General features: G+C 38.0%; 1 protein-coding gene across 1 annotated transcript in view; it reads right to left on the bottom strand.

Annotated features, from left to right (window-relative positions):
• The window catches only part of Psma8 (proteasome 20S subunit alpha 8), an 80,468-nt gene that overhangs the window by 45,238 nt on the left and 7,880 nt on the right, over positions 1–27,350 (bottom strand). The window lies entirely within an intron of this gene.

Here is a 27,350-nt window from a genome sequence, read left to right as displayed (position 1 = left end):
ATAGCATTGATCATGTGCTCATGACTGTGGCCAGGAGGATAGAAACTATGACGACCCTACCTGGCTTATGTGAGTACTTGAGGTTGGATAAGTGCACTCTCGCTACTAGAAGGACATAATATCAATAATCTAGAAAGTTACAGGAGTCACATCAAACCCTTTCAGGCTTCGTATCCCTCAGGATCAAGTATATTCTACTAAAACAGTTTAAAAATATTCCATGATCTGGTCCTGGTTTCTAACTTCTTGTCTTCATATTTTTTTAACTGCTTAACAATCTTACGTGTCCTCCAGTTCACAGAACACAGCTGTCTTTTGCTACTTGTCCTCCCACATGCTATTTCCTTTGTCTAAAATATTCTTCACTCTGTCCCCCATTTAAATATCACTTTCTCAGCAGGGCTTCCCTTATACCTAGAATTCCCATAATTATATTTAATATATACCCAATATTATATTCTTCATTATTATATTCATTTAGGCCTTGTAAGAACTACTTTCTTAATCATCTAACTTTCCTACTAAATAGCAAACTCTCTGAGGACAGAGATTGACTCTACCTTGTTCATAATAAAATACTGGAGCTTAATACCCAGGTTAGCATGTAGTGTTCAACAAAAATGTCTTGAAGTAATAAAGGAATGTGCTGGAAGAATCATAGACAAAACTGAAGGAAAAAGAGAAAAAAACACAAGAAGAGTAAATAATGGCTTCATTTTATTAAGTACTTTCTGTGAACTAGGTATTATGCAAGATGCTCAACATGAATTATCTCAACTCTCACATCAACCCCAGGAAACAGGCACTATTCTGATGCCTATTTTACTACCAAAAGACACTGAACCTCAGAGAAGTTAATTGCCTTAAGCAACACACTTCTATTTCCATATTAATGACAATGACAGCTAATTTTTAATTTTTTTTGTTGCCGCAGATGGACATAATACCTTGATTTTATTTATTTATGTGTTGCTGAGGATTGAACCCAGTGCCTCACACATGTGAGGCAAGTGCTCTACCACTGAGCTACAATGCCAGTCCAATGACAAATTACTGACATACAAATATTTACTGAAAAAACTGCATGGTATAATGCAAAGACAGACTTTGAAACTAGAAAAATAAGTATGAATATGCATTCCATCACCTTCTGGCTGGGTACCATCAGCAAACTATGAAAGTTTCCAAATCATAGTTCTGACAAATGAAAAAGGGGATTAAATACTGTCCTTAATACCAGATACGGTACATAAAAAGTCTGCTACAAAATATTACTTAAATGTTAGTTCTTTCCTGGCACTAATACTGTATACTGTGCAGCAGAAATACAAAACAGGAATTACACCATTTAGAACCTTAAAGATCTTACTATCCAGTTGATAAGATTGTTTTATTAAATATTCATGAAATTAAATAGACTCTGATGTGAAATAGTAAACACTGAACAATACCCAGCAGTACAGATTATAAAGTCAGAAAAAGAAAATGATCCACAATGACTAGGTCAGGAAACGCTTCATGAAGGAAGAGAAATGTGAGGAGACTCTTAAAGTAAGGGCTAGGGATGTAGTTCAGTAGGAGGATGTGTGCCTAATATGTTCAAGACCCCGGGGTTCAATCCCCAACACCGTAAACAACCACCGTCACAATATTAAAGGGATATGTAAGATTTAGAACAGTAGAGAGGAAGGTGTTCTCCCCTCTTCCTCCTAAAGGGGGAAGAAGCATATATAGTGAAATCAAGAAGTCGCTCTTTAATTAAAGAGGGCATGTAAGAAGCCGGGCATGGTGCCTTTAATTCCAGCTGCTCAGGAGGGTGAAGTGGGAGGATGACAATTTCAAGGTCAGACTAGGCATTTTAGTAAGATCCTGTTTCAAAAAATAAAAAATAAGATGTAGCTCAGTGGTAGAGTACCCCTGGGTTCAATCCCCAACACTAGGAGGAAAACAAAGAAGAGAGAGAAAGAAAGTGGATAAGGATTATGGAAGACTTTGATGGCAGGATTGTGGAGCTGAGATTCATAAAAGAAAGAAATATGGAGCCAATAAGAGTTTGGAGTCAGGGAAAGGACAGACTGAGGAATGATAATAAATCTTAAACATTTTTTTCCACAGGAATATTGTGATTCATTTTTTTCCCTAAGAAGGAAGGCACTACCTCTCCAAAATGTTATTCAAACATATTTTGCATTTATAGAAAAGGAAACTAAAGCAAAAAAAAAAACAGGCTTTCTCATCCCACTTCATGCTGTCAGATAATCATCTAGAAAGGAGAACCCGAGTCCTCTAAGTATTACTAACCATACCACATGCACATAGTGGCCAAAGCCGGCCAATCCTGGTTTATTTGTAAGTCATCATATCAACTGTTGTTTATAGACACACTAACTTACAACCTCTTTAAATAAACAAGTGTCAGTATAAACTTTACCCTATGCAAAAGGTCATAGCACCCTCAAGGAAGCACAATGAATAACTCCATACAAAGATGCAAATTATAACTTCAGAATCCTGAGACAAAAAAGTCTCATCCTTCCAATGTATCTTTAAAAATGCCCACTATAGGTACTTTTATATCCTTACCCTTTTACAGCTCATTACAAAGGAACTATCAATCAGTTCTATAGCATTCTTAAAACATTTTAAATGAGCCAATGTGGTTTCTTATTACACCCCAGTCTTCTCCCATTACGCCCTTTATTTGAGGCTCTAAAACTTGGGCATTATTTTCTAACCATATGCTACATGTCATGCTGGGGATTATATAAGTTTTGTTTTTATCAAAATGGTACCCTTTTGGTTTAAGCTACATCAGGCTTTTCTTAAATTTACAATTCTAAAAAAAAAATTACTTATAAAACAGAAGCTAAACTAGTGGGCCCAATTAAAGAGAAAAATACTTTAAAATGATTTTCTCTCTAGTGTTATTTTTGCCACTTCACATTTGATAGATTTATAATGAAAGTGAATTATTTCCTTCCATTATCAAGTAGGTAGGAAAAGTGAGAGAAAGTAGATACTTGTCCACTGGGAAATGTTGTGTATTCTCATAGCTACTGTCTCAATTTCCAAAACATACAACAAACATGCTCATTAAATTTTAGATATTTTTTAACAAATCAGATCCTTTGAATTCGTAGGCTAGGGCTTGAAAGTTTGGGGGGTAATAGATCTTTGGTCACTAAGGCACTTTTGTCCTTTTTAATTTTTATAAATCACTAAGCTTATTGAATGTAGTTAAAATTTGGCAGCAATATTACAGCTACCCTGAGTATGTGAAAGTTTTTCAGAAATGTGGTACATAAGTCTAACATAAAGTATACTCCACCATGAAACTTTCATTATCAGTTAAAAACAACAATAAAGGTGGCAAAAGCTGAGATTCTTGGGATTTTGAACCTCTAAAAGGCCACCAAATATTGGAGTGGAAATTTTGGGACAATTATTTTTCACGAATGTATTTGGACTACCATTTTTAATTATTTCCTCGCTAATAACAGTTTAATATTATGTAGATTTGGACCACGTATCAGGGGCAATTTTTGAGTGGGGGATGGTACTGTGGATTAAACCCAGAGGTGCTTTATCACTAGACCCAGCTCTTTTTATTTTCAGACAGGGTCTAAGTTGCTTAGGATCTCTCTAAATTGCTGAAGCTGATCTTGAATTTGCAATCCTCCCGCCTCAGCCTCCTGAGTTGCTGGGATTATAAGCGTGCACCACATTTGAAATTTTTATCATAATTATTACTAAACAATGGCTTCCAACATGAAAGAACTGTTAACTTTCCCATGAGTGTGAAATCCTGAGGAAATGGGCCACGCGCATTCAGGTAGGCTGTGCCAGACATATTTTCCTTATGGTCAGACAGCAATAAGATGACGTCGAGTCAAGGCTGTAACACACACCACTAGTCTTTTGTCTGTAACTACCCTTAAATAGAAACCAATGAACTCTACCAAATTATACTCCACCCAAAACTCGGAAGCAGCATCTCCTTCAATAAAAAAGGACTAAGCACTTTCCACAAGAGTGGGACTCTCCCCAACACCGGAGCAGTAGGCTGGGGCAGTGCGGGGAGACCTGACAAGACCCAGGGTGAAGGTGGGGGAGTGGCCGCTCACCGCAGTGGATCCTTTCTTCACTGCTTCCTGGGCATATTCCACTTGGAAAAGGTGTCCGTCTGGGGAGAAGACGGTGATTGCCCGGTCGTACCGAGACGCCATCGCATACGACTAAGATTCCCGCGGAGCCTAAGACGCTACAAGAGCGGAAACTGGCCTGAACGGCTGGCACCACCACGTGCTGGTGCCCGGAAGTGCTCACGCACGCGCCTCGAGCCGCCTCCCAGAAGTCCTAGCGCCCGCCGGTCTTCGTGACCCAGCGTGCTACCTGTAGTTCGTGGCACAAAAATCTCCCAGTTTGCCACCATAGTGATAAATAACCTAGGGGTGGTGTCAGCCCACGGATTTGTAAAAATGATATGCAAGATTAAGGGCTTAAAGATAAGATGTTCAAAGGAAGAGAAGGAGGAGGGGAGGGGAAGGAGGAGGGACAGTAGAATACATTTTGACACAGTATACATAAAAGGAGTATAACTTCTCATTCGTCTGGTTGAACATGATGTAGTGTTACACAGGTTATGTAATCATATATGCACATAGGGTAATAATGTCCTATTCATTCTACTATCATTTTACCCCATGGCCCCTCCCCTCTCTTCACTCCCCTCTGTCTAGTCCAAATATTTCTATTCCAGAAGATTTTTTTGAGAAGTGTTTCATTATTCTTGTTAAATAAACCCTTTTTTCAGGTTTTTGTTTTTTGGTGTTTTTTTGGGGGGGTGGGGAACCCAGGAATTGAACTCGGGGACACTCGACCACTGAACCATATTCTCAGCCCTATTTTGTATTCTATTTAGAGATAGCGTCTCACTGAGTTGCTTAGTGCTTCCCTTTCACTGCAGCTGGCTTTGAACTTTCGATCCTCCTGCCTCAGTAGGTATGACAGGCATGTGCCACCACGACCAACCCTTTTTCTGTTTTATCTTGAAATAATAGAAAAATAATAGAGGTCTCCTATACTCTGTACCTAGTTTGATCCAATGGTAATACCTTACATACCCATAGTATAATAACAAAGCCATGAAATTGACATTGGTACGACCTATAGAGGCTTTTCACATTTCAGCAATTTTACATGTGCTCCTATGTGTGTTTCTGTGTAATTTATCATGTGTTAAAACCACTGCCACATCAAAATATAGAACTCGTTGATGACCACAAAGATCCCTTGTGCTGTCCACTTAGAAAACAAATCTCTCTACCTCTACCACTCCTGACAACCACTAATCTGAAAGTTTTCCTTTATAATGCTGTCATTTCAAAAAATGTATATAAATAGAATTATGCATTATGTAAATGTTTGTTATTTTCAAATGGTACACTCACAAGAAGTTAAGGACATAGTTCAGAGAGTCTTTGTACTATTCGTTTTGTTCTCCCAATTGGTGACATATTATATGCTTATAGTATAATATAAAAATCAGAAAATTCACATTTGTATAGAGGATTTTTATAACTTTGATTAAAAGGAATTTTATGAATGTTATAATGTGTTGTAGCATACATTTTAGAAATATTGACAAGGATTAATTCACACATTCAGGCTTCACATCAAGACTACAGTTTAACAACTTTGTGGTTTTGGATAGTGTTTAAGTCATCTTTTTCATTGCTGCAACCAAAAGACCTGCAAGAACAATTAGAGGAGGAAAAGTTTATTTAGGGGTTCACAGTTTCAGAGGTCTCAGTCCCTAAAAGGCTATTCCTTGGGGCTTGAGGTGAGGCAGAACATTATGGTGGAACAGGTGGAGGGAAGCAGCTCAGGACATCACACCAGGAAGTAGAAAGAAAGTAAGCTCCAGTAAGCTCCATTCTTTTTTTTTTTTTTTTTTTCCTTTTTTTCTTTTTTCTTTTATTTATTTATTTATTTATTTATTTATTTTATTCTAAACAAATGGGATACATGTTGTTTCTCTGTCTGTACATGGCGTAAAGACATACCATTTGTGTAATCATAAATTTACATAGGGTAATGTTGTTTGATTCATTCTGCCATTTTTTCCTTTCTACCCCTCCCCTCCCATCCCTCCCCTCCATCTATACAGTCCTTCCTTCCTCCATTCCTGCCCCCCTCCCTAAACCCAACTCCAACCCCAACACTAACCCTTCCCACCCCCCATTATGTGTCATCATCCACTTATTAGCGAGATCATTCTTCCTTTGGTTTTTTGAGATTGGCTTATCTCACTTAGCATGATATTCTCCAGTTTCATCCATATGCCTGCAAATGCCATAATTTTATCATTCTTTATGGCTGAGTAATATTCCATTGTATATATATACCACATTTTCTTTATCCATTCATCAATTGAAGGACATCTAGGTTGGTTCCACAATCTGGCTATTGTGAACTGAGCAGCTATGAACATTGATGTGGCTGTATCTCTGTAATATGCTGATTTTAAGTCCTTTGGGTATAGGCCAAGGAGTGGGATAGCTGGGTCAAATGGTGGTTCCATTCCAAGTTTTCTAAGGAATCTCCACACTACTTTCCAGAGTGGCTGCACTAATTTGAAGCCCCACCAGCAATGTAAGAATGTACCTTTCTCCCCACATCCTCGCCAACACCTGTTGTTGCTTGTATTCTTGATAATCGCCATTCTAATTGGGGTGAGATGGAATCTTAGGGTGGTTTTGATTTGCATTTCTCTTATTACTAGAGATGTTGAACATTTTTCCATATGTTTGTTGATTGCTTGTAGATCTTCTTCTGTGAAGTGTCTATTCATTTCTTTAGCCCATTTGTCAATTGGATTATTTACATTCTTGGTGTAGAGTTTTTTGAGTTCTTCATAGATTCTGGAGATTAGCGCTCTATCTGAAGTATGATTGGCAAAGATTTTCTCCCACTCTGTAGGCTCTTTCTTCGCATTGCTGATAGTTTCCTTTGCTGAGAGAAAGCTTTTTAGTTTGAATCTATCCCAGTTATTAATTCTTGCTTTTATTTCTTGTGCTATGGGAGTCCTGTTGAGGAAGTCTGGTCCTAAGCCGACATGTTGAAGCTCTGGACCTACTTTTTCTTCTATAAGATGCAAGGTCTCTGGTCTGATTCCGAGATCCTTAATCCATTTTGAGTTTAGTTTCGTGCATGGTGAGAGATATGGGTTTAGTTTCATTCTGTTGCATATGGATATCCAATTCTCCCAGCACCATTTGTTGAAGAGGCTATCTTTTCTCCATTGCATATTTTTGGCCCCTTTGTCTAGTATGAGAAAATTGTATTTATTTGGGTTTGTGTCCGTGTCCTCTATTCTGTACCATTGATCCACCTTTCTATTTTGGTACCAATACCATGCCGTTTTTGTTACTATTGCTTTGTAGTAGAATTGAAGATCTGGTATTGCGATACCCCCTGCTTCACTCTTTCTGCCAAGGATTGCTTTAGCTATTCTGGGTTTTTTATTGTTCCAGATGAATTTCATAATTGCTTGCTCTATTTCTATAAGGTACATCATTGGGATTTTAATTGGAATTGCATTGAATCTGTATAGCACTTTTGGTAGTATGGCCATTTTGACAATATTAATTCTTCCTATCCAAGAACATGGGAGATCTTTCCATCTTCTAAGGTTTTCTTTAATTTCTTTCTTTAGTGTTCTGTAGTTATCATTGTAGAGGTCTTTCACCTCTTTTGTGAGATTTGATTCCCAAATACTTTATTTTTTTCGAAGCTATTGTGAATGGGGTAGTTTTCCTAATTTCTCTTTCTGAAGATTCATCGCTTATGTATAAAAATGCCTTAGATTTATGTGCATTGATCTTATATCCCACTACTTTACTGAATTCACTTATGAGATCTAAAAGTTTTCTGGTGGAATTTCCTGGTTCCTCTAAGTATACCATCATATCATCAGCAAATAGGGATAGTTTGAGTTCTTCTTTTCCTATTCGTATCCCTTTAATTTCTTTGGTCTGTCTAATTGCTCTGGCTAGAGTTTCAAGGATGATATTGAATAGAAGTGGTGAAAGAGGGCATCCCTGCCTTGTTCCAGTTTTTAGAGGGAATGCTTTCAGTTTTTCACCATTTAGAATGATATTAGCCATGGGTTTAGCGTAGATGGCCTTTACAATGTTAAGGAATGTTCCCACTATCCCTATTTTTTCTAGTGTTTTGAGCATGAAGGGGTGCTGTATTTTATCAAATGCTTTTTCTGCATCTATCGAAATAATCATGTGATTCTTGACTTTAAGTCTATTGATATGGTGAATGACATTTATTGATTTCCTGATGTTGAACCAACCTTGCATCCCTGGGATGAAACCCACTTGATCATGGTGCACTATCTTTTTAATATGTTTTTGTATGCGATTTGCTAAAATTTTGTTTAGAATTTTTGCGTCGATGTTCATTAAGGATATTGGTCTGAAATTTTCTTTCCTTGATGTGTCTCTGTCTGGTTTAGGAATCAGGGTAATATTGACTTCATAGAATGGGTTTGGGAGAGTTCCCTCCTCTTCTATTTTCTGGAATACTTTGAGAAGTATTGGAATGAGCTCTTCTTTAAAAGTTTTGTAGAACTCAGCTGAGAACCCATCTGGTCCTGGACTTTTCTTTGTTGGTAGGCTTTTGATGACTTCTTCTATTTCATTACTTGAAATTGGTCTATTTAAATTGTGTATGTCCTCCTCGTTCAGTTTGGGCAATTCATATGTCTCTAGAAACCTGTTGATGTCTTCGAAATTTTCTATTTTGTTGGAGTATAGATTTTCAAAATAGCTTCTAATTATGTTTTGTATTTCAGTCGTGTCTGTTGTGATATTTCCTTGTTCATTCCGAATTTTAGTGATTTGGGTTTTCTCTCGTCTTCTCTTTGTTAGTGTGGCTAAAGGTTTATCAATTTTGTTTATTTTTTCGAAGAACCAACTATTTATTTTGTCAATTTTTTGTATTGTTTCTTTTGTTTCAATTTCATTGATTTCAGCTCTCAGTTTAACTATTTCCTGTCTTCTACTACTTTTGGTGTTGGTCTGTTCTTCTTTTTCTAGGGCTTTGAGCTGTAATGTTAGGTCATTTATTTTTTGAGTTTTACTTCTTTTATTAAATGCACTCCATGAAATAAATCTTCCTTTAAGTACTGCTTTCATAGTGTCCCAGAGATTTTGATATGATGTTTCTTTGTTCTCGTTTACCTCTAAGAATTTTTTAATTTCCTTCCTAATATCTTCTGTTATCCATTCATCATATAGTAGCATATTGTTTAATCTCCAGGTGTTGGAGTAGTTTCTGTTTTTTACTCTTTCATTTATTTCTAACTTCAATCCATTATGATCTGATAGAATACAAGGTAGTGTCTCTATCTTCTTGTATTTGCTGACATTAGCTTTGTGGCATAATATATGGTCTATTTTAGAGAAGGATCCATGTGCTGCTGAGAAGAAAGTGTATTCACTCTTTGTTGGAAGGTATATTCTATAAATGTCTGTTAAGTCTAAATTATTGATTGTGTTATTGAGATCTATGGTTTCTTTGTTCAATTTTTGTTTGGAAGATCTGTCCAGTGGTGAAAGAGGCGTGTTAAAATCACCTAGTATTATTGTGTTATGGTCTATTTGGTTTCTAAAATTGAGAAGGATTTGTTTAACATACATGGATGAGCCACTGTTTGGGGCATAGATGTTTATGATTGTTATATCTTGCTGATTTATGCTTCCCTTAAGCAGTATGAAATGTCCTTCTTTATCCCTTCTGACTAACATTGGCTTGAAGTCCACATTATCTGCAATGAGGATGGATACTCCAGCTTTTTTGCTGAGTCCATGTGCATGGTATGTTTTTCCCCATCCTTTCACCTTTAGTCTATTGGTATCTCTTTCTATGAGGTGAGTCTCTTGCAGGTAACATATTGTTGGATCTTTCTTTTTAATCCAATCTGCCAGTCTATGTCTTTTGATTGATTAATTCAGGCCATTAACATTCAGGGTTATTATTGAGATATGATTTGTATTCCCAGTCATTTGTTTCATATTTAAAATTTTTGACACATCTTGGTTCCTCCTTTATTTGACAGTTCCTTTAGGATAATTCCTCCCTTTGCTGATTTGCTTCTTTGTTTTTTGTCTCTTTCTCATGAAATATTTTGCTGAGAATGTTCTGTAATGCTGGCTTTCTTTTTGTAAATTCTTTTAGTTTTTGTTTATCATGGAATGATTTTATTTCATCGTCAAATTTGAAGGTAAGTTTTGCTGGGTATAAGATTCTTGGTTGGCATCCATTTTCTTTCAGAGCTTGAAAAATGTTGTTCCAGGCCCTTCTAGCTTTTAGGGTCTGGATTGAAAAATCTGCTGATATCCGTATTGGCTTCCCCCTGAATGTAATTTGGTTCTTTTCTCTCACAGCCTTTAAAATTCTGTCTTTATTTTGTATGTTAGGTATTTTCATTATAATGTGCCTTGGTGTGGGTCTGTTGTAATTTTGTGTATTTGGAGTCCTATAAGCCTCTTGGACTTGATTTTCCATTTCATTCTTCAGATTTGGGAAATTTTCTGATATTATTTCTTCAAATAGATTGTTCATTCCTTTGGTTTGTTTCTCTAAGCCTTCCTCAATCCCAATAATTCTCAAATTTGGCCTTTTCATGATATCCCATAGTTCTTGGAGATTCTGTTCATGCTTTCTCACCATCTTCTCTGTTTGTTCAACTTTGTTTTCGAGGTTAAATATTTTGTCTTCAATATCTGAAGTTCTGTCTTCCAGCTGTTCTATCCTATTGGTTATGCTTTCTATGGAGTTCTTAATTTGGTTTATTGTTTCCTTCATTTCAAGGATTTCTGTTTGGTTTTTTTTCAATATCTCTAACTCTTTATTGAAATGATGTTTTGCTTCCTGAATTTGCTCTGTTAACTGTCGATTGGTGCGATCGTTCAATGCCTGCATTTGCTCTTTCATCTCATCATTCAATGCCTGCATTTGCTCTTTCATCTCATCGTTTGCTTCCCTAATCATTTTAATTATGTACATTTTGAACTCCCTTTCTGTCATTTCTTCTGCCATGCTGTCGTTGGATTTTATTGATGTAGCATCTAGATTTGTTTGGGGCATATTGTTTTCTCATTTGATTTGTTTTCTCATATTGTTCAGGAATCAGTGGGTCATTAAGATATTGCAGATTTCCTCTATCAACTTATAATGTCCCTGAAGATTGCTAGTATATCCCCTCTTATCCTTCAGTAGCCTGAAGTCTTGGAGGAGGTTGATAATGCAGAGCTCCACGAAGAAGCTGCCTCTCTAGGGGTGGTGACCCTCAGGTGGCGTATATTCCCTGCTAGTGGGCAGAGGTGCCTCCACTTGTTGACCAATGGTCATCCAATCAGGAACTAGACTGCGGGCTGAACCAAGGCTTGTTTGTGCCTGTGTCTCTGGTTTTACCATCCCTGTGGGAAAACCTCCCCCAGCCGGGAAGACTCACTCGGTGGGGACGTCTCGCTGGTCAGGTGCCCTCCTAGAGGTTCCCGTCAATCTACAACTACCACCTGGGCTGGGCTGTCTTCCTCTGCAACGTTCCCAGGGGCCCGGACCTATGTCCTGGGCCTGGGAGCCTCACCCTTCGCAGGCGAGTCTCCTTAGGCTGACTCTCCCAGAGAATCTGCCCGCCACCCTGGAAACTTCGCTCCGCCCCTAGGTGCGTCTCTGTGGGGCTCCTCCAGCAAGAAGTCACCTAGCTCCTGGGACCCTGCTCTGCACCAATAGCCTGGCTATGCAGCCCCTCCCCTGAGCCACCACCTGGAGCCCCGCACAATAGCTCCGAGACCCAGAGACCCGCCACACACCTCCTCCTCCGGACAGCCGCCCCGTGTCTGACGCAGTCACCAGGAGTCCAAACAACCCACTTCGGGTCTCCTCCTCCCACCAACCACCCGCAGTCCCAGGCAGTCACTCCAAGTCCAAGTGACCCGCCCCGTTCCTCCTCCTCCTTCTCGGGGTAGCCCCCCGGGTGTTCAGGAGCGGTGGCCCCGAGACCAAGCGACTCACCATGCTCCTCCTCCAGGCAGGCCACCGGTGTTCAGGAGCGGTCGCCTCTAGTCCAATCAACTTACCACTCGCCTCCTCCTCTGGCAACCACCATTGGCCCTGATGCAGTCACTCCCAGACCAAGCGTCCCACCGCTCTCCTCCTCCAGGCAGGCCACCAGTGTTCTGGAGCAGTTGTTCTGAGTTCAAACAGCTCGCCACGCAGCTCCTCCTCTGGCAACTGCCTGTGGCTCTGATGCAGTCACTCCTAGACCAAGCGTCCCACCGCGCTCCTCCTCTTCCTCCGGGCAGTCCCCCGGTGTTCAGGAGCGCTCGCTCTGAGTTCAAACAGTTCACCACGCAGCTCCTCCTCTGGCAACCGTCCGCGGCTCTGATGCAGTCACTCCCAGACCAAGCGACCCACCGGGCTTCTCCTCCTCCTCCGGGCAACCCCCCGGTGTTCAGAAGTGGTCGCTCTGGGTCCAAACAGCTCACCACGCAGCCCCTCCTCAGGCAGCCGCCCGGAGCCCCAGTGGTTGCTCGAGTCCAAGCGCTGTGCTGAGCCGCCTCCTCTACGATGATCCCATTTGTCCGTGTTTACCGCTCCAGTGGGGGGAGGGGCGTCTCGCCGAGCAACTCCACTTCACAAATTCCCTGCGTTCCGGGGCTACCGCCCCATCCGGGACGCCTCCCCAACAGGGGAGACTCACCCGGCGGCTTTGAGTTGGTCCCAAGTCTCTCACTATCTCCTCTTTTGAATCTTGCATCCTGGAGCAACGTGAAATGCAGCCACCCTCTAGTCCGCCATCTTGCCCCCCCCTACTTTACATCTTAATTACCGTAAGCTCCATTCTTTAGGGACAAAATATATACCCCAAAGACATGGCCCTAGTGACCCACTTCCTCCAGCCACAGCTTACTTGTCTACACTTACCACCCAATTAACCCCTATCAGGCAATTAATTTGCTGATTGAATTAAGGTTCTCATAACCCAATCATTCTAACTCCAAACCTTCTTTCATTGTCTCATACATGAGCTTTTGAGGGGCACCTAATATCTGACCATAACAGGTTGGTAAAGTAAACTCAGTTTTTGTATCTGTAAAATGATGATAATACCTACTTTACAAGGTGGTTGTGAAGAAAAAAGGAAATAATACATTAATGCCCCCAGGTCTTCTTGAGACAAAGTAAGTAATAAAATGTAAACTATTGTTATTTATCATTGAGTTAACTGAAAAGTTGATTACTCTGTAAAAGAGAAATTTGGAAGTATAAAGCTATAGCATGGATCCATTTATACTTTTTAAAAGAATATATGTGTATACAAGTGTAATGGTCCTAAATATGTAGGGAAAAGAGTGAAAGGACATACACAAAGTTGACAAAAGTGGTTTTCTTTGCAGGAGGCCAGATATTGTAAAGAGAATAGAAAGACATGGTAAACAGAGAGAAGTTACCATTTTAAACTGTTTATGCTTAACTATATTACTTTATTTTTTACAGCAAGCATAGTTTAGACTAACAAAAACAACAATCAGAAACAGTTTAATGCCTAGAGGTTTCCAAGAACAATTAGAAATATAGAACAAAATATGCTTTAAAGTCCATGTTGCTGGCCACAGTGGCACATGCCTGTAATCCCAGCCACTGGAGAGGCTGAGACTGGAGGATCCCAAGTTCAAAGTCAGTGTCAGCAACCTAACTAGGCCCTAAGAAAATTAGCAAGACCCTGTCTCACAGCAAAAAATAAAAAGGGCTGGGGGATGTGGCTCAGTGGTTAAGCACCTCTGGGTTCAATCTCTGGTACCCACACAAAAAGCAAAAGGACAAAACAAGTCTATATGCTGTCCCTAAAGAGCTAACAATGAATGAGAATTTGTGGTGCTTATATTCAAAGGAGAAAGAAAACCCAGAGATATAAACTTATATTTTCTTTGAAGTATTTGCCTGTTCCTGATGCCTAGTTGAGAAGTTAAAGCTGATCTTTTTTTTAAAGTGTCTCTGGATTGAACCCAGGGATGCTTAACCACTGAACCACATCCCCAGTGCTTTTCATTTTTTATTTTGAGACAGGATCTTGCTCAATTGTTGAGGCTGACTTTGAACTTATGATCCTCCTGCCTCAGCCTTCTGAGCTACTGGGATTATAGCCTTGTGCCACTGCACCTGGCTAATGCAGATCTTTCACAGACAAAAGATTGGAGTGTTCAAAGCATGACAAGATGTTATGGTAAACATCTAAGCTTTTTTGTTGGAACCCATAATCCCACAGGCTAGAAGTAAAGGTGAAGTTGAAATAGACCTATTCTACATTCTGCTGTGGCTACTACATAGACCTTCCTTGCTTATGTACCTTGTTCTGCTTCCTCTGCAACCACGTCTGACAAACTTCATATGACTGTGATTGAGAAATTTCGTAAGTCAAAATTGAAAAACAGAAACAAAGGAAGATCCTTCAAAAGAAGCAATGGACCAGGAGAAGCAAGCAGGCAAATTGTAATAGGCCTGTACTGCCAATATGCCCTGTGATGAGCACTGCTTTCTTATTTTACTTCTTTTAACTGTTTAACTTTGTAAGATATAAAGAGATTGGATCAAGTCTGCCCCTTTTCACATCAAAAAAAATCCAGAACTACTGACAAGGAAGACCATGCCTGCTCCTCCCATATGCCTATCTAGCTGGCAGGTAAAGGAAACAACTTGAATGTTGGTGTAGTAACAAATGGGGTGGGATGATATTGAAAGTCAGAATAAAAACCAGACTGGTTCAGGTATTCTGAAGACTGTAAAATGCAGTCTAATCAGAATTCCTTGGGTTTTTTTCTTTTTGGTTATTCAAAGATTTTAATTATTGGAATGTACAATTTTACAATATTCAAATAAAGCTTTAAAGCTTAAAAAATCATTTTCTCACAGAGCCTGATAACTAGGTTTTAAATTCATCTCAATCCCTGATTGGAATAAAGCAGTGTTTGTCACCAACTATAACATAGATCTTTGGAGCAGCACAAAAAACTTTCAAGGGTTTCATAACGTTAATATAATAATAATAATATTAAGAGTGTATTTACAGCCCACCCGATCCCCACACTGAGGTTGGATGCCATCGCTGAGCCTACCCGCCTGCCCCCCTACTACTGAGGGACACTGCACTTGCCTCTGTGCTGACTCAGCGCACCCTCGCTGGGACTCCCCAGCTTCTTTAGAGGTTGATGCAGGCATTTTGAATTATTCCCGAGGGCGTGGTCATCATCATCAGATGGGCGGCTCCCTTCCTGAGACCCCTACAGGAGACTGGAGGCCCTTTGTCAGAACTCAGGATTCAAGAAAAGGAGGTATTGAGACACTCGGGACCAACTTAGAGATGCCAGGTGAGTCTCTCCCAGAACACAGGGAACTTTGTGGAGTAGAGTTGCCCAGGAAGACTCCCCCGCTGGTGCCGTGAACCCAGACAACTGGGAGCATTGTAGAGGAGGACCACCCGGCGAGAGGTGAGTGTCCCAGGCACAAGTGACAGGACCGGACCACAGGCAGCTTCTCAGAGGAGGGCTGCCCAGCGGGACACTTTGGCGCAGCACGAGGTTCCCTACCAGGCAGCAGTTCTGGTCCCCAAGGAATGTTGCCGAGGAGGGCCGCTCAGCGAGAGAGTCCCTCACAGGGCCAGGCTCCCCGGCCTACGAGGTAGGTCTGGATCCCTGTGAACATCGCAGAGGAGGGCTGCCCAGCCCAGGCAGTAGTTCTGGAATGAAGGGAACTTCTTGAAGGAGAGCTGCCCAGCGAGTCTTCCCCACCAGGGTGGTAGAACCAAAGACACAGGCCCAGATCAGCCAAGCCCCAACTCTCAGTCTAGTCCCCCTTTGGTTGACCATTGGTCAACAAGTTGAGGCGCCTCTGCCCACTAGCAGGGAATATACCCCACCTGAACACCACCACCCCTAGAGGGGCAGCTTCCTTGTGTACCACTGCATTATCAAGTTCCTCCAAGACTTCAGGCTACTGAAGGCTAGGAGGTAAGTTATTAGGGACTACAGGGACTCTATAAGTCAATAGAGAAAATCTGCAATATCTCAGAGTTTCACTACTCGAGGGGTAGATACCCGAACAATATGAGAAAACAAGGAAAGAAAATGTCCCAAACAAACCTAGATGCTACATCAATAATATCCAATGACAGCATGGCAGAAGAAATGACAGAAAGGGAGTTCAGAATGTATATAATTAAAATGATCAGAGAAGCAAATGATGAGATGAAAGAACAAATGCAGGCTTTAGATGATCGCACCAATCGACAGTTAAAAGAGCAAATGCAAAAGAAAAAGATCATTTCAATAAAGTTAGAGATACTAAAAAAAAAAAAAAGACAAAAATCCTTGAAATGAAGGAAACAATAAACCAAATTAAAAACTCCGTAGAAAGCATAACCAATAGGATAGAACACCTGGAAGACATTGAAGACAAAATATTTAATCTTAAAATCAAAGTTGACCAAACAGAGAGGATGGTAAGAAATCATAAACAGAATCTACAAGAATTATGGGATATCATGAAAAGGTCAAATTTAATAATTATTGGGATTGAGGAAGGTACAGAGAAACAAACCAAAGGAATGAACCATCTATTCAATGAAATAATATCAGAAAATTTCCCAAATCTAAAGAATGAAATGGAAAATCAAGTACAAGAGGCTTATAGGATTCCAAATATACAAAATTACAACAGACCACACTAAGGCACATTATAATGAAAATACCTAATATACAAAATAAAAACAGAATTTTAAAGGCTGTGAGAGAAAAAAATCAAATTATATTCAGGGGGAAACCAATACAGATATTAGCAGATTTTTCAACCCAGACCCTAAAAGCTAGAAGGGCCTGGAACAACATTTACCAAGCCCTGAAAGAAAACAGATGCCAACCAAGAATCTTATACCCAGCAAAACTTACCTTCAGATTTGACGACGAAATAAAATCCTTCCATGATAAACAAAAGCTAAAAGAATTTACAAAAATAAAGCCGGCACTACAGAACATTCTCAGCAAAATATTCCATGAGGAAGAGATGAAAAACAACGATGTAAATCAGCAAAGGGAGGAACTACCCTAAAGGAATAGCCAAATAAAGGAGAAACCAAGTCATGTGAAAAAAAAAATGAATCAAATGACTGGGAATACAAATCATATCTCAATAATAACCCTGAATGTTAATGGCCTGAACTCATCAATCAAAAGACAAAGACTGACAGATTGGATTAAAAAGAAAAATCCAACAATATGCTGCCTGATAGAGACTCATCTCATAGAGAGAGATACCCACAGACTAAAAGTGAAAGGATGGGGGAAAACATACCATGCACATGGACTCGGCAAAAAAGCCAGAGTATCCATCCGCATATCAGATAATGTGAACTTCAAGCCAAAGTTAGTCAGAAGGGATAAAGAAAGACATTTCATACTGCTTAAGGGAAGCATAAATCAGCAAGACATAACAATCATAAATATCTATGACCCAAACAGTGGCCCATCCATGTACATCAAACAAATCCTTCTCAATTCCAGGAATCAGATAGACCACAACACAATAATACTAGGTGATTTTAACACACCTCTCTCACCACTGGACAGATCTTTCAAATTGAACAAAGAAATCATAGATCTCAACAACAAAATCAATAATTTAGACTTAACGGACATATATAGAATATACCATCCAACAAAGAGCAAATACACTTTCTTCTCAGCAGCACTTGGATCCTTTTCTAAAATAGACCATATATTATGCCACAAAGCTACTGTTAGAAAATACAAGAAGAGAGAGATACTACCTTGTATTCTATCAGATCATAATGGATTGAAATTAGAAATAAATGACAGAATAAAAAACAAACTACTCCAACACCTAGAGATTAAATAATATGCTATTTAATGATGAATGGATAACAGAAGACACCAGGGGGAAATAAAAATATTCTTAGGTAAGCGAGAACAAAGATACATCATATCAAAATCTCTGGGACACTATGAAAGCAGTACTTAAAGGAAAATTTATTTCATGGAACACATTCAATAAAAGAAGAAAATATCAACAAATAAATGACCTAACACCACAACTCAAAGCCCTAGAAAAAGAATAGAGCAACACCAAAAGTAATAGAACACAGGAAATAGTTAAAATCAGAGCTGAAATCAATGAAATTGAAACCAAAACAATTGGAAAAAATCAACAAAATAAATAGTTGGCTCTTTAAAAAATAAACAAAATTGATAAACCCTTAGCCACTCTAACAAAGAGAGAGAAACTCAAATTACTAAAATTCGGAGTGAACAAGGAAATATCACAACAGACATGACTGAAATACAAAACATAAGAGAAGCTATTTTGAAAATCTATACTCCAACAAAATAGAAAATCTCAAAGACATCAACAGGTTTCTAGAGACATATGAATTACCTAAACTTAAACAGGAGGACATACACAATTTAAATATATCGATTTCAAGTAATGAAATAGAAGTCATCAAAAGCCTACCAACAAAGAAAAGTCCGGGACCCGATGGGTTCTCAGGAGAGTTCTACAAAACCTTTAAAGAAGAGCTCATTCCAATACTCCTCAAAGTATTCCATGAAATAGAAGAGGAGGGAACCCTTCCAAGCTCATTCTATGAAGCCAATATCATCCTGATACCTAAACCAGACAGAGACACATTGAGGAAAGAAAATTTCAGACCAAATCCTTAATGAAAATCGAGGGAAAATTCTTAACAAAATTTTAGCAAATCACATACAAAAATATATTAAAAAGATAGTGCACCACGATCAACTGGGTTTTATCCCAGGGGTGCAAGGTTGGTTCAACATCAGGAAATCAATAAATGTCATTCACCATATCAATAGACTTAAAGTCAAGAATCACATGATTATTTTGATAGATGCACAAAAAGTATTTGATAAAATACAGAGTCCCTTCATGCTCAAAACACTAGAAAAAATAGGGATAGTGGGAACATTCCTTAACATTGTAAACGCTATCTATGCTAAGCCCATGGCCAATATCATTCTAAATGGTGAAAAACTGAAAGTATTCCCCCTAAAAACTGGAACAAGTCAGGGATGCCCTCTTTCACCACTTCTATTCAACATTGTCCTTCAAACTCTAGCCAGAGCAATTAGACAGACCAATGAAATTAAAGGGATATGAATAGGGAAAGAAGAAATCAAAATTTCCCTATTTACTGATGACATGATTATATATTTAGAGGAACCGGGAAATTCCACCAGAAAACTTTTAGAACTCATAAGCAAGGGCTAGGGATATAGCTCAGTTGGTAGAGTGCTTGCCTCACAACCACAAGGCCCTGGGTTCAATCCGCAGTACTGCAAACAAACAAACAAACAAAAAAAAGAACTCATAAGAAAATTCAGTAAAGTATAGGATATAAGATCAATGCACATAAATCTAATGCATTTTTATTCATAAGTGATGAATCCTCAGAAAGTGAAGTTAGGAAAACTATCCCACTCGCAATAGCTTCAAAAAAAAAATACTTGGGAATCAATCTAACAAAAGAGGTGAAAGACCTCTACAATGAGAACTACAGAACACTAAAGAAAGAAATTAAAGAAAACCTTAGAAGATGGAAAGATCTCCCATGTTCTTGGATAGAAAGAATTAATATTGTCAAAATGGCCATACTACCAAAAGTGCTATACAGATTCAGTGCAATTCCAATTAAAATCCCAATGACGTATCTCACAGAAATAGAGCAAGCAATCATGAAATTCATCTGGAAGAATAAGAAACCCAGAACAGCTAAAGCAATCCTTAGCAGGAAGAGTGAAGCAGGGGGTATCGCAATACCAGAACTTCAACTATACTACAAAGCAATAGTAACAAAAACGGCATGGTATTGGCACCAAAATAGACAGGTAGATCAATGGTACAGAATAGAGGACACGGACACAAACCCTAATAAATACAGTTTTCTCATACTAGACAAAGTTGCCAAAAACATGCAATGGAGAAAAGATAGCCTCTTCAACAAATGGTGCTGGGAGAATTGGAAATCCATATGCAGCAGAATGAAACTAAACCCCTATCTCTCACCCTGCACAAAAATCAACTCACAAAGGAGCAAGGACCTTGAAATCAGACCAGAAACCCTCCTTCTTATAGAAGAAAAAGTAGGTCCAAATCTTCAACATGTCGGCTTATGATCAGACTTCCTTAACAGGATTCCCATAGCACAAGAAATAAAAGCAAGAATCAATAACTGGGATAGATTCAAATTAAATAGCTTTCTCTCAGCAAAGGAAACTATCAGCAATGCGAAGAGAGAGCCTACAGAGTGGGAGAAAATCTTTGCCACTCATACTTCAGATACAGCACAAATTTCCAGAATATACAAAAACTCAAAAAACTCTACACCAAGAATACAAATAACCCAATCAACAAATGGGCTAAGGAAATGAACAGACACTTCACAGAAGAAGATCTACAAGCAATCAACAGATATATGAAAAAATGTCAACATCTCTAGTGTAATAAGAGAAATACAAATCAAAACTACCCCAAGATTCCATCTCACCCCAATTAGAATGGCGATTATCAAGATTACAAGCAACAATTGGTGTTGGAGAGGATGTGGGAAAAAAGGTACACTCATACATTGCTTGTGGGGCTGCAAATTAGTGCAGCCACTCTGGAAAGCAGTGTGGAGATTCCTTAGAAAACTTGAATGGAACCACCATTTGACCCAGCTATCCCACTCCTTGGCCTATACCCAAAGGACTTAAAATCAGCATTCTACAGAGATACAGCCACATCAATGTTCATAACTGCTCAGTTCACAATAGCCAGACTGTGGAACCAACCTAGATGTCCTTCAATTATGAATGGATCAAGAAACTGTGGTATATATATACAATGGAATATTACTCAGCTATAAAGAATAATAAAATTATGGCATTTGCAGGCAAATGGATGAAATTGGAGAATATCAAGCTAAGTGAGATAAGCCAATCTCAAAAAACCAAAGGACGAAAGATCTCACTGCTAAGCCAATGATGATACATAATTGGGGGTGGGAGGGGGGCAAGAATGGAGGAAGGAGGGACTGTATAGAGGGGAAAAGAGGGGTGGGAGAGATGGGGGGAAGGAAATAAAACAGAAGGAATTAAACACCATTATCCTATGTAAATGTATAATTACACAAATGGTATGCTTCTACTTCATGTACAGAGAAACAAGTTGTAACCCATTTGTTTACAATGAAAAAAAAAGAAAAAAAAGACAGTATTTAACTTTTCATTTCATGAATATTTGTGATGACAGTGTCAAAGCAAAGGTGGATGAAACTACTGGAGCTTTAGCTGAATCAAGGCAGTAGCACCAAACTTATTCTAGTTCTATATTCTTTATACCTAAGTGCTCATGGGCGGGAAATAGCCACTTTCATTTTACAATGTGATTTAAAAAGCGTTAAATAATTATTTTGTTTTTGACTTGAATACCTATCTTCTTACTATTTAGAATGACAGACAGAAGTACACATAAAGCACTTCTGCCTTCAAAGTAAGATGGTTAGCGTGAAACAAAGCACCTGTGTCAATCTTTTAGTTGCCAGCTGAATCAGCCCCCTTTCTCATGGAACATCTTTTATACTTGAAAGAATGACTGACAAACTGTGGTTATTCAGAGTTACATATTTAGGCAGACATTCGAAGATGAACAAAGTGAGCCTGTCTCTTCAAGAAAAACAACAGATCTGTTTATAAAGATAAAAATTCAAGCTTTCAAGCAAAATTGAAATTTTTGAAGACTTTGATCACTATGAATTTAAGTTTCCCTGTGATTAAAGGCTACTGATAAGATTGATGGTGATATTAACAAATGTGATTTTTTTGATGTACTAGATTTGCAAGATATAAGGTATTTATAACTTTGTGAGCCAGTATTTTCCAGAAACTGAAGTATGTGCAGTTATGCCTAAGTAAAAGCAATATTCAAAGGATTTTGTGTGTGTGTGTGTTTGTGTGTTTGTGTGTGGTGGTAGGGATCAAACCCAGGGCCTCAGTGCCTGCTAGGCAAGCGCTCTACCACTGAGCCAGATCCCCAGACCTTAGAACTAATATTCAAATAGACCAATGGATTCTCATGTAAAAGAGTACTGAAAGTTAATTAATAGGATTTTAGATTGCATATTTCAACTAATTTTTTGGAAACTAAATTATTGTATACTTGCTTTGATGTAATCTAAAAAGACTATTTAAATAATTGTCTTTTCTGTTCTAATATATATCTTTGTGATGTTAGATTTTTCTCCCAATATTTCAACCAAAATAACATATTACAGCAGTTTGAATATAGAAGCAGATATGAGAATAAAGCTGTATTTGATTGAGCTAGATATTGAAGAGACTCGCAGGACTGGGGATATAGTGCAGTAGTAGAGAGCTTACCTAGAATATTGCAAGATCCTAGGTTAGTCCCTAACACACACACACACACACACACACACACACACACACTCACAACTTTCAATGTCATTCTTTTTTTTTTTAATTTGGAAAACGTAATTATCACAGAACTGTGTTAACTGTGTGAATATGTAATGAGTTTATTATTTTTCATGAATTAATAAAAGTAAAGCTTCTTTTAATTTCTAATATGGTAAATATCGATAGACATAACCCACATTTAGAAAAGACTCTGGGGTCTTCAGTAATTTTTAAAAAGGCAAAGTGTTGGAAGTACTGGAATAAAGCATTTCTAGTATGCTTAGTGAGTAGGTACCTACCAGCAAGAGAAGTAAATTTTCTGCATAGAAAGAAAATGTCTTGTAGAGCTGCATATAATTGTTGTACTGTTGCATGTTTTATATGCAGTATTCTGTGCTCAATCAAAAATAACCATGCACACTTAAAGAAAAAGTGGACCAAACAAGATAAACAATAGGCAACAGAAACAGACTAATATAAGATCCAGATTACAGTTATCAAATACAGATTTTTTTTTTTTTTGTACCAGAGATTGAACCAAGGGGACTTAACCACTGAGCCACATCCTCATCCCTTTTAATTTTTAATTTTGAGGCAGGGTTTCAAATTGCTGAAGTTGGCTTTGAATTTGTGATCCTCCCAAATCACTGTAATTACAGGCATGAGCTTCTACACCTGGCTCAGATACAGATTTTTAAAACAAATAAGATAATTACAATCAAGAGATGAAAGGCTAGATTGAGGGGTTTGTTCTATGTTTTTGTTTTTGTTTTCTTGGTACTAGGGATCAAACCTAGTGTTGCTCTACCTCTGAGCTAGATTCCCAAACCCTTTTTTAAGTTGTTTTTCATCCCCCATTAGCAGTCTACCACTGAGCTACATCCCTAGCCCTTTTTATTTATTTTTGTTCGTTTTGAGACAGGGTCTTCCTAAATTGACAAGGCTAGCTTCAAAGGCTGCCTCAGCCTCCTGAGAAGCTGGGATTACAGGCTTGTGCCACCAAGACAAATCCTTTTTCAGTCTTTATTTTGATACAGGTTCTTGCTAAATTGCCCAGGGTGCCTCTAACTTGTGATCATTCTGCCTAAGACTCTTGAGTAGTTGGAACTATAGGTGTGTGCCACTATGTCTGACCTGATTGAGATTTTTTTTTTTTTAAGCAGGAACTAGAACTATCAATAAAGTGTCAATTGGAAATTGTAAAAATGAAAACTACATTAACTAAAATTAAGAGCTCAATGAATGAATTTAAAAGTAGACTGGACCTAGTTGAAGAGAGAAGTGTGAATTATAAGAGAGTATAAGAGAAAAATCTGTATTAAAGTACAGATTAAAGGATAGAGAACACTGAAAAAAACATCCTGGATATGTTGAAAAATCTAAGGTACATACAGCTGGGGTGCCAGAAGGATAGGACATAAAGGTCAAGATACTATATAAAGAAGATAAAGGTCAAAATAATATATAAAGATACTTGGTTTGGAATCTTTCAATATTAACAAAAGAAATAAAAGATTTGGGAAAAACGGAACACTGAGAAGGATAAAATTCACACTTAAAAAAACCATAATAAACCTATAAACTAAAAATTTACAGCAAGAAAATTTTAAAGTTATCTAAAGGAGGGAAAATTGACAAATAACTAATGCACAATAATTGATCATCAACTGATTTATTTCTATAATGACATACAGGATTCTACCTTCAAAATGCTAAAGGAAAATAAATGCAAGCTTGTTATTCTTTCTGTATCTAGTGAAAAATACCCTTCAAAATTGAAGGTAAATTAAATTATCTTTCATGTAAAGAAAACATTAGTCAGACCCTGGTTAAAGAAAATACTAGTGTTCTTCAGATAGAAGAAAATGATCAAAGATGGAAGTTTGGAAATGCAGGAGAAAATGAAGATCATTAAGGTTAAGTACATGCCTAAATTAAAAAAAATATTAACTAAAATAATTATAATCCCTTATACATTTATAAAGATAGAGTATTAAAATCAATGAAAAATATAACTTGGGAAAGAGTGTGAATGAAGTTAAATTGTCCTTATTTCCCTTTCATGGTTGCACAGTGTTAAAAGATCAAATTTATAAAATCCCAATGATGTACCTTACAGAAATAGAGCAAGCAATCATGAAATTCATCTGGAAGAACAAGAAACCCAGAACAGCTAAAGCAATCCTTAGCAGGAAGAGTGAAGCAGGGGGTATCGCAATACCAGAACTTCAACTATACTACAAAGCAATAGTAACAAAAACGGCATGGTATTGGCACCAAAATAGACAGGTAGATCAATGGTACAGAATAGAGGACATGGACACAAACACAAATAAATAAAATTTTCTCATACTAGACAAAGTTGCCAAAAACATGCAATGGAGAAAAGATAGCCTCTTCAACAAATGGTGCTGGGAGAATTGGAAATCCATATGCAGCAGAATGAAACTAAACCCCTATCTCTCACCCTGCACAAAAATCAACTCACAAAGGATCAAGGACCTTGAAATCAGACCAGAGACCTTCCATCTTATAGAAGAAAAAGTAGGTCCAAATCTTCAACATGTCGGCTTATGATCAGACTTCCTTAACAGGATTCCCATAGCACAAGAAATAAAAGCAAGAATCAAACTAAATAGCTTTCTCTCAGCAAAGGAAACTATCAGCAATGCGAAGAAAGAGCCTACAGAGTGGGAGAAAATCTTTGCCACTCATACTTCAGATAGAGCACTAATTTCCAGAATAAATAAAGAACTCAAAAAACTCTACACCAAGAATACAAATAACCCAATCAACAAATGGGCTAAGGAAATGAACAGACACTTCACAGAAGAAGATCTACAAGCAATCAACAAACATATGAAAAATGTTCAATATCTTTAGTAATAAGAGAAATGCAAACCAAAACTACACTAAGATTCCATCTCACTCCATTTAGAATGGCGATTATCAAGATTACAAGCAACAATAGGTGTTGGAGAGGATGTGGGGAAAAAGGTACACTCATACATTGCTTGTGGGGCTGCAAATTAGTGCAGCCACTCTGGAAAACAGTGGGGAGATTCCTTAGAAAACTTGAATGGACCCAACATTTGACCTAGCTATCCCACTCCTTGGCCTATACCCAAAGGACTTAAAATCAGCATACTACAGAGATACAGCCACATCAATGTTCATAGCTGCTCAATTCACAATAGCCAGACTGTGGAACCAACCTAGATGTCCTTCAATTGATGAATGGATCAAGAAACTGTGATATATATATATATATATATATATATATATATATATACACACACAATGGAATATTACTCAGCTATAAAGAACAATAAAATTATGGCATTTGCAGGCAAATGGATGAAATTGGAGGATATCAAGCTAAGTGAGATAAGCCAATCTCAAAAAACCAAAGGACGCATGATCTCGCTGATAAGCAGATGATGACACATAATTGGGGGTGGGAGGGGGGCAAGAATGGAGGAAGGAGGGACTATATAGAGGGAAAAGAGGGGTGGGAGGGGTGGGGGGGAAGGAAAAAATAACAGAATGAATCAAACATCATTACCTTGTGTAAATGTATGATTCCTCAATTGTATGCTATTACTTCATGTACAAACAGAAACAACATGTATCCCATTTGTTCACAATAAAAATAAAAAAAAAATCAAATTTATAATCACCTCACTGTACTGGGGATTGAACCCATGGGCACCCTACCACTGAGCTACATCCCCAGCCCATTTTATTTTTTATTTTAAGACAGGGGCTTGGCAGTGCACTTTAACATGCCTATAATCCTGGCAACTCAGGAGACTGAGACAGGAGGATCACAATTTAGAGGCCACCCTGGGCAATTTGGAAAGAACCTGTCTCAAAAAAAAAAAAAGGTCCTAGGTATGTAGTACCAAATTAAAAAAAAAAAAAAAGTATAGCAAGAGATATTGAGGAATATTTAGTAATAATAAAAGGTCTAATCTACCTGGAAGATCTAACAATTCTAAATTTGTACCCAATACTACAAATTATAGTTGGAAATTTCAATAGTTTTCTTGGTAATTGATAAAATAAGACCAAACAAAACAATAAATACTATTCAAACAACATGAGTAATAAATTTGGCATGCTATCTCTGTCAATGTCTTTCCTATCATATTTGTACACACTACATATATTTATTTATAAGGGTATCAAACAACTGCAGGCTTCATTTACATTTTGAACAAACATGAAATATTTACAAAAAATGGCTGTATGATAGGTTATGAGGAAAGTTTGACAAGTCTCAAAAGATTAGAAGCATACAAAGTATTTTCTCTGCCACTACTGAAATTAAGCCAGAAATTAGTAATAACGACATAAGTAGAAAACACCACATTTTGAAAAAAAACTTAAAATTTTTTTTTTAGTTGTTAGTGGACCTTTATTTTATTTATTTGTTTATATGCAGTGCTGAGAATTGAGCCCAGTGTGTCACATGTGCCAGGTAAGCACTCTACCACTGAGCTACAACCCCAGCCCCATGTATTGAAAAATTTTAATATCTTCTTCAAAACCATGAATCTAAGAGAAATTAACAATGGAAATTAGTAAATACTTTTTTAAACTGAATCATAACAAAAACATAATATATTAAAACTTTTGTGTTAGAGCAAAATAATATTGGAGGATGGTGGTGATAGCATTACATTTACACATTAGAAAAGAAGAAAGACTGAAGATCAGTTACTTAAGAATCCGTGTCAAGATGTTATATTTTTTAAAACAGCATATTTAAATCAA

Source organism: Sciurus carolinensis, chromosome 15, assembly GCF_902686445.1.
Source record: "Sciurus carolinensis chromosome 15, mSciCar1.2, whole genome shotgun sequence".
Lineage (NCBI taxonomy): Eukaryota > Metazoa > Chordata > Mammalia > Rodentia > Sciuridae > Sciurus > Sciurus carolinensis.
The sequence above is the reverse complement of the archived record's forward strand: the minus strand, read 5'-3'. Positions and strand labels throughout refer to the sequence as shown.